The sequence below is a fragment of the Alligator mississippiensis genome, chromosome 10 (assembly GCF_030867095.1).
Source record: "Alligator mississippiensis isolate rAllMis1 chromosome 10, rAllMis1, whole genome shotgun sequence".
NCBI lineage: Eukaryota > Metazoa > Chordata > Crocodylia > Alligatoridae > Alligator > Alligator mississippiensis.
Genome location: NC_081833.1, coordinates 366,225 through 383,815, shown reverse-complemented (window position 1 = coordinate 383,815; position 17,591 = coordinate 366,225). Strand labels below are relative to the sequence as shown.

At 51.9% G+C, this 17,591-nt stretch overlaps 1 protein-coding gene across 1 annotated transcript in view; it reads left to right on the top strand.

The window, feature by feature from the left end:
• Positions 1-14,406: 14,406 nt before the first annotated feature.
• The window catches only part of ZNRF3 (zinc and ring finger 3), a 106,450-nt gene continuing 103,265 nt past the window's right edge, over positions 14,407-17,591 (top strand). The window contains exon 1 of the mRNA XM_059713300.1: positions 14,407-14,618. The gene's annotated coding sequence lies outside the window, so the exon portion shown is untranslated. The remainder of the gene's footprint in view (positions 14,619-17,591) is intronic.

Genomic DNA, 17,591 nt, shown 5'->3' with positions numbered 1-17,591 from the left:
GCGGCGAGAGTCCCCGGGAGACGCTGGAGCACCAGTCGTGGTGCGAGCTACCCCAGCTCCCACCGCCGCGTGGGTTGACCCCTAGCAGGGCCAGAGGGCAGACCCCAGAGAGTGCTGGGGCCAAGGCCAGACCGGTCAGACGGGCCAGGGCCACCACTGGGGTCCCAACTGGCCTTGGACGGGAGGCCAGGGCCTGCGTGGCCGAAGGTCCCGGGGGGCCACGCCGAGCGGGGAAATGGTTTCGGGGAGCGCGGCAGCCCGAACGAGGGCGGGGTAGGCCGCCTGAGCGGAGGGGTCTCCGAGGGGTCCTGACTGGAGGACTCTGGGCCCGGCGTGGGGCTGGAGAGAGAGACACCAGTGGGTGCCGTCTGCCAGGCGTGGGCTGCGGTGTAGGGGAGGACGGCCCCCCCTGGCATCGGGGCAAGACTGGGCAGCCTCCTGCCTTAATTAACATCTTAATGAAGAACAAGGCGTGGCAGGTGAGTCAGGAGCGGGCATGCCCCAAGGCAAGTGGGGCAACTAGCACTGTGGCTAGGCGGGGAGGCCCACTTTGCTTCATGTATTATGTTAATTGAACTACCTCTGCAAGTTGGGTTCACTTTACTGAGCATTTATAGCAGTGGTCCAGCGCCCTGTTTGATCCTTGGCTGGCTTATTTATCAAGAGGGTTAACTTCCCTTTTTAATCCTCTTAGTAAAGTCCCCTTCTTAAGGCTTTTTTTTTCCCTTCTTTTTTTGCCAGGGTGCTCCGCTCTCTCGCCTTTTGTTTAGTGAGATTGGGAGCTCAAAGACTTAGCCGGCCTGGCTTCCCTGCTGAGTGTCACACTTCCCCTCCTGCAGTGCTCTTCCTCTTCCTTCACCTCATGCTGGGTTGTTTAAAAAAAACAAAAACAAAACCAAACAGAAATTACAACCGCTGGGATGGGGAACGTTTCTGCTGCAAGGTTGTGTTAAAATCTTGCTTCCAGCCAGGCCAGGTGTGCTTGTAACCCCGTAGAAAAGATCCAGACTCTGCTTCTCTGGCTACCAAAGATGAGGGAGGGATAGGGGATAATTGGCTCTTAACACAGGTGCTTTGAACTGACTTTGAATGATAACTAGGGAGAAGGAAGGGGAGCAATTATGCGTGGCCTAGATTCAGCAGAAAACTATTGGAGGAGTAACCTGGCTGCCCTGACTAATCTGCCTAGATAGCATAAATCCGCCCCAGCTCCCTCTTCCTTTCAGAACATTGTGTGGGGGATGGAATAGAAGAAAGCTAACAGGGACAGGAGGAAAACTGGCCTTTCCGTGGCTGGAAGGAAGAAAGGAACAAGTATTTCTAGAGAAAAGGAGTTACAACTTCTTGCATGTGGAGCATTCACATCTGCAATCCCCTTTGCTCATATGTGTACAGATATTGGCTGCTGAGCCAAATAAACATGCATGTGTTGTGGACACCTTTCCTGTTGCATGCGCTGCGTTTCCTAGACCGCTTCGGTCACTGACATTAAATATTGAGCTGATGGAGTTCATGCCAGATGCCTCTCCGACTTCTCTCTGTTTAGACAGAAGTTATGGCAGAGTGGCACCTTCGGGACATAAAGCAAAGTCCATCTTTCTTCCCCAAGAGGTCAGCTGACAATTTTGTCCTTGAACAACAGGCAAGAAGAGTCCCAATCTGTATCCCACATAGCAACTGAAACTGGGACTCTGATTTTCAATCGCTCTAATGCCCCTTTAGGCTTCTCTAATATTATAAACCATCTGCAATGTATGTGGAAACAACCTCCTGAGACTTTCTCCCGTGTAGTAGGCTTCTCCTGCTTGTCTACTCAGGCTGTTGTTTATTCTTTCTTAAGAGTCATTTTATGCACAAGGGGACCTGCTATTTGATATAGGTGACTGTGGTTTCACTGCATGAACTTAATTTAGGGCTCTGTTTCATATAGGCTTCCAGGGTGATTACTGTGTTTTTTATTCAGGGAACTTGCTCTTCACAGAGGAACCACTCTCTGCTTATTAAATTGCTGATGCTGGAAAGAAGGATGCTGCAGCACAAATGCATTAAAAAGTATGTTGCCACACATCTGGAGCGTACTCAAATTCTGGACAGATCCCTAAAATGGCTCCTGGGGCTTAGAAAACGGTGTCTTCTGATAAGGTGAGTTTTTAAATGCATCTTAAAACTGAGGGCCTCATATTTTTAAACGAAGTCAGGTTCTTAGCCCAAGTGAGGTGCTTGCACAACAGCTTGGGTAATTACATTTTGTCAAGTCTAAATTCCCTCCCAGAGTCCACTGGATGTGATGACATGCTTCTCTTTCTCTCCCCGCATGCAATATCGGTGTGTCACAGGTGAATTGCCAAGTTCCACCCCAGGAGTGGCTGTTTCACTGGAGAGGGGACTGGTTCATATGAGCATAGGTGAGATGAGCCAGGGCTGTAATGTCGACTAGTTTTCTATAACAGGGCAGTCTAATAATAACGGATGTAATACCAAGAACAGTTAGGAGCCCGTTCCCTGTCCTTGAAATGCCTCCATAAAGAACTTAGTTAGGAAATGTAAATCATGGGCTAAAAATCCATGTAAAACTGGTATAGTCTGCCTAAGTAAATAAGGAGAAAGAGACTTCTACTTGGAAGGCTTCTGTACAAGTGTCAGGGTTGTGTCTGTAACATTTGTTTATATAGTAAAAAGTTAGGTTCAACAGAAGCTGATGGATGTAGACTCGGGAATCGTCATGGGAAGTTTTCTATTCACTTCTGGTGGAAGAACTTTGCAAGGCTTGATAGCAGATTGCTGCTCTACATCTCTCTCTGTCCTGTCACTCGCCACCCCCGACCCAGACATTTGGTTGGGAGCCCTAGAGTTCCTTCCATTTTACCACCCCCTAGTCCTGCGGCCGTGCAAATAGCTTATGCCAAACACTAGATCATACAAGGAAAAAGAGAAGCAATCTCTATGCCACTGGAGCAGGGAGGCTGTCACCTCTGAGCACGCCTGGACTGACGAGCAGAGAACGAGAAGCCCGCGGCTGGCCGGCAGAGGGAGCACCGAGCCACCGTGCCATCCGTACCCCGATCTCGCCCTCTGCTCGGCACCGCTTTCTCTGCAGAACTATAGTGACACTTGGCTAGCTAATCGGCACATCCACACGTGCAATTGATGCGACTGAATGTAGTGTGGCTTAATCTGAGCCAAAGTAAACTCATCCTGACGTCACTGTCCACATATACATTTAAGCACACTAATTTACTACGCCCCCAGATACCACTTTTTTCTGACAGGACTATCCAGCAACAGAGTAATTTAGTATATTGTGTCCTAATTGCCATGCACATGTAGATGGTGACGCCTTCCTGCGCAGCAACTTAGTCTGCTGCACAGTAAAGTGTCTCGCGTAGCTGTGCCCATGATTTGGAACGTGCCGTCTTGTAGACCAGAACCAAACAGCAAGAGCTGCCCTCCTTGCTACCTCTTGCATCTGAGCAGCCTCTGCTACCAGACTTTTCTGCTCCCTCTGAAGAACAAATGGACTAACTCTTCAAGGTTTAACAGCATAACTGCAGTTAAGTACAAGCACATGGAAGTTTCAGATGCCCTTACAGCTAGAAGGTTTTTGTATCCAAGTTCAGAGGGTAGTTTGTCAACATCTTCCCTTTTTTTCTTGGAGCAGGAAACCATTTTTTCCCTTGTGTCGTGTTCAATTGTAAGGCAATATCTAGAACACCCCCCCATGATAGAATGAAAGATAAATTTCTTCTGCAGAGTCTAGAAAGTACTCTACGTGTCAAAAAGATGAGAATTTAAAATAGTATTGCCTCTTGTAGCATTTCTATTAAGGATTATCGGGGATCTCAGAAGGGATAGTTTATTTATAACAAATTATATTCTTTAGAAAACCTTGCAGCAACAGTGTGCTCCATTCTCTTCTTTGCTACAGCACCAGCTACTGTTTGAAATGTCATCTTCCTGCACTATTGCTGTTTTCACTTTATTCTCCACTGCAGAAGGATAAGGTCATAAATACCATCTGGCAATCTAAGGTCAATTTTCCTCAAAAGACTAAAGTGATTAGAACTACACTTATACTAGTATCTAAGCATGAAAAAATACTTAAAGCTTCATAGAAAATTCAGATACTTTATTTTGTCTTTGGAAAAAATGCAGCATATTTGTGTTTTAAATATACACTTTTGGCATTTCCATTGTTCGCAATGTGATAAGTGGTTTGCTAACTTTGAAAATAGATAAATAACAGAAGTTAGAAGAGTTTGAAGATAGTTTGCCTAGTCTGTGCCGTATAAGTATCATTAATTAAAGAAGGATGTGCTGTTCTAAATAAGTGCAGACTGTTGAATAAGTTTCCGGAAAGCATGTGCTTTGATAGCTTCCTGCACAGAACAGTGCTGTTTCTTACAGCATCCATAGTGGAGCAGAGATTTCTTGGTTGGTTCATCATCAAATAAAACTTCAAGTTCTCTCTGCATGCAACTGTGCACTGTGTTTCTTTATATGTACATATGGAAAATTCTTTTACCTTGGCTTCATGTATACTAGCAAAGCGAAACAATGATGTACCAGGTGCTGGTATCAGTGTCTATAACTATTCAAGCCAGAAATGGAAATTCTACCAACATACAACAATCCTGTTCTGCACAGTTGTTCTATATTTGCCTATGTTCTTATCTGGATGCCACTCTAAATGCAAATAAATAGCTATAAAAGAGTAATGCTAATGACACGTGTGTATATTTAAATACAGGCCCATGCAATGTCTTTCTCTTTGATGCCTGATCATATAACCTCACCTCTGATCTATTTTGGGTTCCTGATTTCTCGGAGCCAGTGCTGTTGTTAAAATTAAATGCATTTTGTCCTGGCCTTGTTCTTGACCCTTTTTTTAGAAGAAAATGTAATGAGAACACTGCTAATGCAAAGTTAAGTTTAGTATGTACTTATTGGGGAATTCCAATGTGATGGAGCCCACATCAACCAGCCTTATTACACAAAGGTGCATGCATGCATGCACGCACGCACGCACGCACACGTAAGCACATGCAGGTGTCCATATTAATGGCACTGCATCTGTCCTTCCTATACAACTGACAGCCAAGTGTTGTAATGAAGGGGTTGGCAGTGAATGTGGCCTGTGGAGCTGCAGGGTTTTGCCACTGCCCATGCCTGCACTGGGACTGAGCAGCCAGGAGCGGTGCCGGCAATGGGCGGCTGAACCTGTCGGGGCTGCTTCTTCTCCCCGCCTCTCCCTGCTTCCTCCCCAAAGCCGTGGTGTGAAGTGCAGCATCCAGACAGAGCAGAGCTCCCAGCTGTGTGGCTCCAGTGAGCGTGCAGGGAAACACCAAAAACAATAGCCCCCCTATCCCCACCCCGCTGCTAACGTGCTGCCCAAGCCCCCCAGCCTCTGCTGGACTGGGGCTGAGTACGTTCCAGCCTGGGGCTTGAAAAAGGCTGCCAGTCCCTGTTATGATGGATACTACGTAAAAATGCGTTTGACGTGGCTTCTCTGCTCTGCACGGTTCACTGCAGTGCTCTGCCAAGTGGCAGAGTTTAGCCATAACTGGCCACTGGGGTGTTGGTTGCAAAGAAAATTCCCGCTAGTGTTCATCTGGCTGCAGCAGTAGAGCTAGCTCCTGGAGCCGCTCTCTCCCTGGCGCGCACCAGTGCAGCTGGGGTAGGACTGGAGAGGGGAGGGCAGAGCTACTTCTAGGCTACTGTGGCCCTTTAGGACGTGGAACTTCCTGCTTTGCAGCAGTGACTGTCTAATGTAAACTGCGCGACGCGGCCCGGCACCGGGCGTGGACTCCAGGATTCCTTCCCTCCCAACAGCCCCCACCTCATTTGACTACAGAATCGGGCTCCGTCTTGCTTGCCATCTGTCTGGCCTCGTAGATCTTGCTCTCTTGGCTTCACAGGTAGCTTTGTTTCCATGGGAGGGGTGGTGGGTTCCCTCACCCAGACTGCTGTATAGTCTGATGGAGATCTCCTGGGAAATGAGAGGTACTGGTTTGAGTCCCTTCAGACTCAGGAGGGTCTCGAACTCAGCTCTTCCACGTTCTTGGTGAATGCTTAGACCAGACTGTTGGGCAAACCGTGGGCTCCCTCACCTGTGTCCCCCAGCGAGAGTGACTGTGAGGTTCTGTACTTGGTCCTGAAGCTAATGCTATGGGTATCAAACGGGTGTCAGCCTCGCTCTGCAAATGTTGAGCTTGGTGGAGTTCAACCACCTCCCAACTCTGACCTAGATTGCAATGGAGCCTAGGCAGGACTTGGGCACTGGGATACTTGGTCTGGGTGCCAAACCAGAGATGGCCAGGGACACTGTCAGGCAAAATGGAGGTGCCTAATGAGCCTAGGCATCTCTGTGGTTTTGCAGCTGCTGGCTTGGAGTTTATCTGGATCCCTTCTTGTGACTCGGATGCATAAAATCCTGTTTAGATGCCTGTGAGAATGATCTGGCCTCTTGTCCCAGCAGAGTGATGATTACAGCAGGCCCCAGCTGTTCTAATTTCCTCTGAGAGTGGGTGTCAAAGGATCAGGGAGGTGTGACTTGTTTACAGAGCCCTCTGGCCTTGCAAGTGCACCCAAGACGAGCCCTTGGTGTGGCGCATGAATATTGCTGAGTGGCACATAGAAGTCTGGTTTCACAAAGGATTTTGAGATCTCAGAATTGGGCTCAATCTTAAACTGGAATGAAAAAGTAAACATGTTTAGCTCCTTCCCTGTGGGTACTATAGAAACCCTGTGGATACTACAGAAAAACTAACATGTTTAACTCTTCAGGAAAAATATTAAGAATTGCTGTGGATGTATGGTATGTTTTGTTAAAACACAAATGTTTTCTTAGAAAAGCATTGATGCATTTTTCAATGTTGACTTCTTTATATTTTGCATAATAGTAGTACACAAAATAGCACAAAATAATTCAACAGGTATAAACATTTTTTACCAAAATACCAGGACATTTGGCATTTTAGAACTTCTTTTTAGATTTGTTCTGGAATTCCATTCTGTTGAACTTGACTTGATTTTTGCAAAGCATTTTTGGCAGAACTGCATTTTCTAGTAGAGTATAGCTCCGCCAAAGTTTTTTCCAATCGGCTCTATTTACTAACTACTATGGACCTATTTTGCTCCTTTTTTCTTTAAGGTTTTTTAAATGCCATCTTTTATATGTCTAATGTAGGATGCCTAAACTATGTTAAGGGGTGTAGGTTGTAGCCATGTTGGTCTAAGGACATAGGCAGACAAAGATTCACCCAAAGAACCTCGTCTGCCTAAATTATGTGAATGAGTTTATTAACGTAGATATCAACCACTACGACTGTTCAAATGATGCTAATACGGTCATCTTCCTGCTTTTTCAGGTTTAATTTTGGGTTGAGGCTCAGACTTTGTTCTTGTCGTAGTTCTTGGATACTGAAGCACAGCTCTGCCAGGATACACAAGGTATGGGCAGTATTTCATTCTGGATTATACAGCTTGCTGCTTTTTTACTCAGTGAGATTTTTTTCAAAGTGGTGTGTAGCACTTTGAATCAATGGTAGTTAGGACTGCTTGGCTCTTAAGGGGGGCAAATGGAAATTCACCTTATTTATTTACGTGGCCTTAAAGTACGCAAGCGTGCTGTAGACAGAAGACAGATCCACTGCAGTCAAAGTAGGCGACACAGACCACAGAGAAGGAGGGGAGAGGGCGCACAAGTCAGAAAATTCTATCTAATTACTTACAAATATGAACACTCACAGACACATACACAGACACACAAGACAAGCAAACAACCCCAAAAAATGTTAGAACAACATTATTGAGGTTGCAACGTTACATTTCAGAAGGTAGGAAATACCGGAATTAAAGTTGCCTGTGCAATCTTCATTTGCCTGGTCATTTTTCCAAATGAAATTAAAGACAACAGTGGATGGTCAGTGATCCTCAGGCTTCCCTGTGACTAGAACCCTTGCTCCACGCTGCAGGGCTGGTGTCCCGTCTGCTCCCAGCAGACCCTCGGGGCAGAAAGCACTCAGTTGGCTGGATCACCGTCCTTCTCCATAATCGGATCCTTCATAGGCTGCCCCTGCCCCTTCTGCCTTATGTGCTGCTTGTGCTGCATACAGTCTCCATCCTCCTGGAGTCCTTGCCTCTAGAGAGAGCCTTGGGAGAACTGCCAGTCGTCTGATTTTAAATGCCGTCATGTTAGCGTAGGGTCACGGTGCTCTTGTAGCCCTGAGGTCTGGGATATACGTGAGAAGCAAGGTGTATAGAGGAAGTCACAAATGCTGCAAAGAAGCGAGACCAGTTCCATGCTTGATGCTGCCTGATTTCTAGACGCATTATAGCAATGCAATATTAGAAGGCAATGGGATTTATTTTCTCATGTCCACCTTAGAGTAATATAATGGTGGAAACAGGGCAGCATCAGTGAGTGATCTTCGCCCCTTGGAGGGTGAGTCAGGATGGCACTTCCTTTATTTTCTTTATGACAGTTTTTGGGCATTAGTACACACACATGGTTTCAATTTTAAACACTTTTTGGAATGCATTCATTCTGGTCAGGCCAAGTTTTGGCTCTTCCTTCCTAATACCCGTTGCTGCTAATCACAGCTATTTGTTTCCAACATCAGCATGAGCAGGCAGGAAAATTTACTTTCTTATGAAAGAGTAATCAGCCTTTTTTTCTGATGTGAACTGTTCAGTGTCATTCATAAGAAGAGACTCTGTCTGTCTCTGGCACTTGAGATTTGTTTTGGTCACATGGCTTTCATGGTTCCTAAATAGCTGTTAACAAGCTGACCATTATTTATACAAATGAAGAGGAGCGGACATTGGTGGTCTGAACAATTACACGTGTCCTTTCTGTGTTACAGCAGAAAGCAGAGAAATACTATTAGGGATTTGGTATTCAAACAAAGCTAAAACTAATAAAAACAACTGAAATATAACAAGTCAGTCACAATAGCTACCAGTCATGCTCGTAAGCTGCTGCCCTTTGAGGACCAGACTTGTGCAAAATATTTCCCCCCCTAAATGGAGGCCTCCTGAGCTTGCGGGGTCTAAGCAATACTGTTGTATTGCTTTAGTATCACTGATGGCTGCCACAAGGACCCAGGTTCTGGAGAGACGTACAATCCTTCAAAAGCTTGATTTACTTAGGTTAGCAGAAAGATTATTGAAAGATTACTTGGTTATACGGTAGGACCTTCATAGGGGAAAAAAACATCAAGTACAAAAAAAGTTGTTAACCAGTGACTGGAAGGTAAATAGTGTAAAATTAAAACCGGATGCTTTTCTGCAAGGTGTTGGTCGAAGGCAAGATATTGGCTCCATACATGTGCATTTTCTTGCCTGGGTTTTATTAGGAGGTCAAACTATATGATCCCTTGTGGCTTTAACATCTGTGAGTCCCTGAATACCCTTCTTCTAATAAAAGGAATGCATTTTCCTGTATATAGCTTCCATATAATATAAACATTGTATGCTTCTCACATTGAGGAAAATACAGCCTACTTCTTGGCTCTATACTTCTCCAACCCCTTGTTGTGGGTGGGTTTGAGGGAGGTTGATATGATTCTCCAGGTTCTGTGTTACTGCCACATACTGACTCTGTTCCTGTAAGGTCGGAGACTTCCTGAGTTTGTGGAAACCCCTTTCGAATTCCTTAGTCTCCAAGAGCTCCAAGATTCAGTCAGTATGGTTTCTCTGGGCAGCATGCACCTTTATTTATGACCGAGACCAGGGGTCTGGATTTCTGCTTCTCCTTCGTTGGGCAGGAGGCGAAAACGTTCTCAAGCGCTGTTTTTCGTTTGTGACGGTCATAGTCTAGACCGTAAATGCCTCGGGCAGCGCGTACACCTGGAACGCAGAGCGCAGCAGGCGCTGACACGGCATGCCCTGGCAGACTGGCACGAGGCTTGTGCAGTGGGTGCTGAGGCTGGCCTGCCTGCCTGTGCCTTAGCGGGCTCGGGGTGCTGGCCTCTCCTGTGCTGGACCTCAGCTTCACGTGGTGTGGGGCCGGCCAGAGCTCCTCTGCCTCTTTGCTCCTCGTCTTTGGAGGCATTAGCTTCTGGGCAGAAACAGAAGCTGCTCCCTGCAGTCTTCTGACAGAGCCCCCGAGTGGGCAGGAAGCAGCGGCTTGCCTTTGCATGGCAGGGATGTACTTGCTCAGTTAAAACGGCTCAGCCTGACAGCCTTTTCCAGAGACATTGGTAGCCATCTTCATCTGAAGCCTTTTCCAGGTCAGAGCTGGACAAGGCTTTGGACACAACAGGCCAGCCTGGAGCAGAGCCCCACGCTCGGAGAGGAAGCAGGGCAAGTGAGATTTTTGAAGCAGCAGAAATGCAGGTAAAGAACTTTCTTTTCTTTAATGATAAAAGAATGTTAGAAAACCAAAGAGGTTTTCATAGACATTCGGGCTGGAAGGGACCTCGGAAGATCATCGAGTCCAGCCCCCCTCCCAAAGGGCAGGAAGTCAGCTGGGGTCATAGGATCCCAGCAAGATGAGCATCCAGTTTCATCTTGAAGGCGTTCAATGTGGGTGCTTGAACCACCTCCGGCGGCAGGCTGTTCCAGACCTTGGGGGCTCGGACAGTAAAGAAATTCTTCCTTATGTCCAGCCTGAAACGGTCTTGTAGTAGTTTATGACCGTTCGACCTCGTCATCCCTTGGGGCACTCTGGTGAACAGACGTTCCCCCAGATACTGGTGGTCACCCCTGATAAACTTGTAGGTGGCCATCAGGTCACCCCTGAGCCTGCGCTTTTCCGGGCTAAAGAGCCCCAGGGCTCTCAGCCTGTCGTCGTAGGGTCTGCTTCCGACCCTGTGTATAAAACAGGAATAGGTATAAAACAGGGTATAAAACAGGAAAGTGACTCTTTATCAGTATAAGTGAAATGGAAGACCACTGTGAGAAAAACAAGAACGTTCATGAAGTGATATTAGTGGAAGACTGTCATTCTTAACAATACCATGAGGTAAAAGTTGAAATAGCTGCAAGGAGTGTGCACAAACACTGAGAACATCCACATCTAGGCTGCTAAATCAAAACCATCCTGCAAAAACAGGTCAGATTTCCCACCCGGGAAAGCTGGGTGTCTAGGGGAATGGCAGTTGTCCTCGGGGAGCAGGATGGGTCATGCTGTTGCTCCTCCTGACACGCACATTGCAACCAGCAGAACAGGCGGACAGTAAGCTCCTGGGAAGCCACACCAGACCGGGGTGCTCTCTGGATATTTCAAGAGGGACTTGAACATAAAGATTAACGTGGGAAGCCTCATGTGCCAAAAGGAATCCATAGTATGACTTAGCAGGGCAGCATCGAGGCCTGGCCCAAGCCATTTTAATTTTGTGAGCAACAAATGGTACCGTGCAGTGCCCCTTCCACCTGCTCCACGCTAGTAAGGTATTTTAAAATGGTGACTATCGCCCCCTCTCCCTTAATTGCTGCCCAGCCTGTGCAATGCCTGGGCTGGGAGCCCACATAACCTGTCGGAGGATCACAGGAGCATGGGGAAGTAGGGCAGGAAGGGACCTTGCAAGAGGTCACATCTAGTCCAGCCCAAGGTAGGATTATCCGTGACCCAACCACCCAGCCACGGGTCTGTCGACCCCGCTCTGGAAAGGATGCAGGTTCCACAGATATTCTGGCAGCCCGGTCCAATGGTTGACCGCCCTCACGGCCAGAAACGTCCTCCTAGTCTCCACCCCGCGCTTCCCTCGTTGCAGCTTGAGGCCATTGCTGCTAGGCCTGTCCCCTGTGGCCACCATAGAAAGCCCACCTCCATCCTCTCTATAAGAATTGCCCGTCAGTATCTGAAGGTTGTTATCACCCCCCTCCAGAGCCATCTCCTTTCAGGACTAAGTAACCCGTGTTTTTCAGCCTTTCGTCCCAAGTCACACGTGGGCACTGTCGGGGCGAGGCCGGCCGCCAGCGGTGCTTGGTCGCAGTGGCCATCTTGGAGCCCGGCCCCCGGATCCACGCAGCGTTGCAGGCCGGGGGCACCTGCCGGGGTGGGGGGTCTGGTGCAGCCCCCGGGAAATACCAGGCCAGTTACCAGGTCCCCGGTGGAAGACACCTCAGTAGCCCCCAGCCCCACAGCACTGGGCGGACATGGCTGCGGCACCCGAGCCTGCAGCGGGGAGGAGCAAGCAGAGGGCTGGGAGCCGTCTGTCTGTGCAGAGCTGCCCCAGGAGGGCCCGGTCAGGAAGCTGGCTGGCCACCGCTGCGGCGAGGAGGGTGGCGGGAGAGCCCCCCGAGGGCTGCCTAGGTAAAGCCTGTGGCCGAAGGGGGCTGCCCCGAGGAAGCCCAGCCGCGCAGGCTCTTGATGCGCGAGGCCCAGAGAGAGGAAGGCGGTAGGAGCGCGTGGAGGAAGGAGGCCTGACCACGAGGGCTCAGCTTGGTGCAGCTGCAGGCCGGGAGCATTGCGAGGCGTGGGCTCTGGCGTAGGGCAGTATCGGAGCGGGCCGCTGGTTCCACCGTGCTTCCCAGGCCCCTCGTTTTCCTGCTCGGAGCCGGGCTCTTTCCAAACTGTCCGCGTCCCTCTGAGTGCGGGGCCCCGAGCCGGGCGCAGCGCTGCAGGTGAGGTCTCGCCAGTGCTGGATCGCGGGCAAGAATCGCTGCCCTCCATCTCCTGTTGATGCACCCCAGGATCCTGCTAGGTTGTCTGTGGCGGGAGCACCCTGCAGCCCCTCGGTCCCCCTCTGCAGCACTGCAGCCTGGCCCGTCCGCATTTGCACGTGCAGTTCTTCCGCTCCCGCGTGCAGGACTTGGCCCTTGTGTGCAATGCACAGGTAAGGATGGTGGCCGGGCTCTGGTCTAGGCTGCCGCGTAAACAGCCTTCCCATTTCTAGGCACCGATGCCTAAGATTTCGCACGTGCTGTCCAGGTGGTGTGCCTGGGCTGCCCGTCCGCCGGTGGGAGAGCATTCCCAAGCGGCATGGATGCTCACCGCGCCTTTTGTCTCCGCGCTAAGACCCCGCGGGATGGCTACGCAGTTTTGCCAAGTGCTGGAAGCTCGGCCGGGCAACATGGCTTGTGCCTTGCTTGCCTGCCCCCACGACACGGGACGGGGCAGCGACAGCCCTGCCCCAGGGATGTATGGGCACGTTGCAAGCGGGTCAGACTAGCGTCCCGAGCTGGGTATAAAAGTGCAGTGGTACCGAGTGTGGCCTGCGTCTCCGGACATGACGGAGGGTGGATTTAACGAAGCAAACTGCTCCCAAGCACTTTAATTAGAAACAAAGCTGCAGCTCAACAAGGCTGTGACTGCAAACCAGTGAGGCGGGAGGGAACGCTCTTTGCAGGGGAGGGATGCTCCGCACAGCCACCCCTCCTTTCCTTCTGCAGGAAGGGGGCAGCTATGCCCGGTGCCCCTTGCTCTCCCCTGGGGCAAGCAGAGGCCTGGAGCAGGGAGTCCTGGCTGCTTGGGGGTCGCGGACGGCAGACAGCGGCGGGGACCTCGGCGCGGAGAAGGGAGCAGAGCGGCCGTCGGTGCCGCGGAGTCTGCTCCCTTCAGACCACCCTGGCCCTGCCTTCGCAGGCCGCCGCTTGGTAGCGAAGGGGGCCGAGCGGCACCGGGGGCTGCGGACTTCCCGCAGGGCAGGGGACGCAGCCGGCAGGGCCGGCCAGCGCTTGTCCGGCCGCGGGCGGGCGGGCGGGCGAGCAGCGGGCTTAAGGGAAGGCTCCTGCCCCGGCTCCCAGTGTCCCACGAGAGGCCCGGGCGGGGCGGGGCGGCCGCGTGCAGAGCTGCATCCGCTGCGGATCCGGGGCGGCCCAGGGGCTGCTCTCCGGGCCGGCTCCTGGACGCGCGCCTCGCACGCCGGGCCCGGGCGAGTCGTGCCGGCCGCAGGCAGCGCAGCCCCCCGGCCAGGGCGGCAAGGCCGCGGTCCACAGCGGGGCTCCCCAGCGCTGGGCGGGCGGCCGGCCGGCCGGCGGGCTCCCACGTGGGCGGGCGGGCGAGCGACCGCCCCGCTCTGCTCCGCTCAACTCCCCGAGCGCCGGCGCGGCCCGCGGGGCGAGCGAGCGAGCGGGGGCGGGGCGGGGCGGGGCGGGGCCGGGCGCAGGGCGGGGCGGGGCTAACCCCGCGGGCCGGTCACGTGGCGCACATGAAAGCGGCGCGGCGCGGCGCGGCGCGGCGGGCGGAGGAGCGGAGCGCGAGCGGGGGAGCGCAGCGCGTCGCTGTAGCAGCGCCGGGCCGGGCCGAGTCGGGCCGCGCCGCCATGGGGCGCTGACCCCGCCGGGACCCGCCCGCGCCGGAGCTGGCGCCGCCGGGGGGCGATGGCGATGGCGCTGCGGCGGGGCGGCGCTGGGGCTGGGGCTGGGGCTGGCGCTGGCGCTGGGGCGCGGGCGCGGGCGCGGCGGCCGGGCGCGGCGCGATGAGGGCGCGCGGGGCCGGGGCCGGGGCCGGGGCCGGGGCCGGGCTGGCCGTGCCGCCGCCGCCGCCGCGGCTGGCCGTGCTGCTGGCGCTGGCGCTGGCGGCGGGCGCGGGCGCCAAGGAGACGGCGTTCGTGGAGGTGGTGCTCTTCGAGTCCAGCCCCGGCGGCGACTACACCACGTACAGCACCGGGCTGCAGGGCCGCTTCTCCCGCGCCGGCGCCACGCTCAGCGCCGAGGGCGAGATCGTGCAGGTGAGCCACGCCGCCGCCGCCGCCGCCGGGCCGGGACCTGCCCAAGATGGCTCCGCTCCGCTCCGCTCCGCTCCGCCGGGGCCGGCCAGCGCGGGGGCGCTGCCCACGTGCGTGCGCGGGGCCGGGCCGGGCCGGGCCGGGCGCAGGAGCGGGGCTCGGGGCCGTGACGGCGGCAGGTGCGGGGCAGGGCCGGGCCGGGCCTCCCGCCCGAGCATCCCTCCCCTCCCCTCCCCTCCCCTCCCGCAGCTCCGAGCTCGGCTGCGAGCGGGGCCCTCTCGCCTCTCCGTAGCCCCGCTGCCCTCGGGCGCGGGCGTGACTCGGCCCCTGCCCCGCGCCCCCTTCCTCTCCTCTCCCTACCAAGTGTTGACTCGATTTTCTTCCCGCTGGGCTGCATAAAGAGAGAGGGCTGAAGTGGTATTTTAATAAGTTTACCTGTGAAGCAATTGCTAATAACTGTCCTTATTCCACTTGCAATGACTCTCAAGCTTTAAGCGTGGCTTTAGCTTGAGCTCTGATGATACAGCTAGGCTTTACAAGCACGGGTGTCCGAAGTACCAGAGTACCGTAGGCATGTCCTCGTGGAGGCTTGCTTCGTCTGCTTTTAACAGGTAAATTGTGGAGCAAACCCCCCTTGACAGATCAGGAGCTGCAGGGAGGGTCAGTTTGCAGAAGGAAAAGCAAAAATGCTTGGTGAGAAGAGAGCGAAGCGCTTTGGTACACTTACCTTGTTAGGAAGCATTGCTTGTAGGGGCTGAAACGTGCCTCGAAGGCCTGGCAGCCCACTTGCCATTGTAGTGGGCAAGGCGAGTCCGATAGCCGTAGCTTGTCAAACGGACGGTAACGCTGCTTGAAGGATCTGGCGTTCCAGAACCACAATTTTAAGAAGCCTTTAGACACTGTATTTATTTTTAAAATAAATGTAAAATGAAAAGCATGTTGAAGACTGCTATGTAAATAGCACAAAGCAAATGTGTTAAGTGCAATGTCTAGGGCTGGCTGCTTTTCCTAACACTTCTCGCTTATAATCGGAGAGCGTTCGTAAGGCAAACACAGCCCAGCCCCTGCCCCCGCTACTTGCACTGTGTTGCTAGTAGACTCGTACATGTGCTACATCATGTGCTTGGATGCTGCTCAAGCCGTGATATGTGTTGGCGTATGGGCGAGCATAAACTTAAACATCTCTAATTTATCAGGGTATTTCAGCTGCCAAAGGAGGAAGTGTGACTAGGTGTTGCATGAAAGCGGGTAAAATGAACATGTCGTGTTATCAGAGACACTTCTTCAGTGTGTCCAAATTTTGGATCGTGTCATGCCTGTCATGTGAATCTCCTGCTTTCCTCCTGACCGTCCTAGGGGTGGGCGAGTCTTGCATTACACATGCACAACTTCATAAACTCTTCGTTGTCAGACCTTCTCTTACAAGTACTGCCCAGGTCCGTACCAGCCGTATGGTTATCAGACAGCGCTCAGGACTTGTAAATGCAGATCAAATGGCTGGGGCCATGAAGCCTGGCTCGCTGCAGCTAGAGGCTTATCAGTTTCATAAACCAGGGAGCCACACAGCGTTAGCAGTGTTAAATCACATTTGCACATTTACAAAATAAACCCAGGGATTGCAAACAGGAATCAAAATAGTGCTAAAAACATTCTGACCTGGTGTGGGCTCTGAGTTCTTTGTAGCAGAAGAATTGCTTTATTTTTTTATTCCCCTTCAAAAAATGAATGAAGATGAAGAGCTGGCACTTTTCGAAAGGTGCCTTGAGTCTAGCGAGGTTGAGCCCCGCGGTCTTAAACTAAAAAGCCCTTTCCTGCCAAAATCAAGTGAACTCTTAGTTCTCATTCAAAACATTTTAGAAACAGTTGGGTAATTCAGGAAGAGAGTGAATCCAAGGAAACATGGAGGCGTTATGCAACTTTAAACAAACAAACATGGTTTTGATAGTGTCGGAACCTAAACTCCAAAAGCTGAGTAACCATTTCAGAAGGAGCCTGCTTGGAGCTTGCAAAAAGCCAACGCGTGACCTGTCAAGCACGCTGATCAGATTCCCGTGCAGCAGTGAGATACTAATCTGGTGTTTCTTCTGTTATCGGAGCAGTCTGTCTGGGCCAGGTATCTTCCAAAACGAACTTCAGCCCCAGTGAGGCGGAAAGAGTCCTCTCTCTGAGAAGTTGCAGTGCAGTACCGCACATCTGTGGGGTCTCTCTCTGCTTTGTTGTCCTTAACCTGTGTGGCTGACTGGCTGACATAACAACAGCTGCACACTGGCAGCAAGATGTAGGAGGATACTTTATGTGCCTCAGAGCGTCCTCCTTTTCTTTGGTTAGACTGGGAAATGAAGAACAGGTACTCGAGTGATGGACTCGCACGAGTGTAGATATGCTGAGAATTGAGATGGTCTCTGGCTTAAAAGAAGGCAGCAAATGCATTGTGTAGGTAACGAGCTCTGTTCTGTTCTCCCTGTGAATGGAGGGAGATGCAAATCGCACCGCTGTGAGCTATCGGGGACTCCTCCAATGCACAGAACAATAATTCTAATGCGTTTGGATGTCAAACTAGTGTCTTCATGAAAGGAAGTGAGCTCACTTAACTCTACTCTGATGATAAGCATTGCTGATCTGACCAGAGGCTTCTGGAGTTTGAAGGAGCTTTATAGACTCGCTTCTACATGTGTCTGACAACGTGGTGTTGGTACTGTCCGGTATCCAGACCTTTGTGCTGAATGCGGGGTCTGTCGTGATAGTGCCACGTGAATATTGGCTGCCAGTTTTCCCCTTCAGCCTCTAGACTGACTTCCAAATGCTCCCTGGGCTCGTGAAGTGTCCCCTCAGCGAGCTGGGCGAGGGAGGACTGGAGGGCAGCGCTCTGAAGGCAGTCTGCCAGGGCTGTGACAAGCAGGCGGATGCATTTGTTCATCGCTAGAGGAAGCCATTTGTGCCGCTGCAATGTGGTTGCTCAGGGGTTTTCACCCTTAT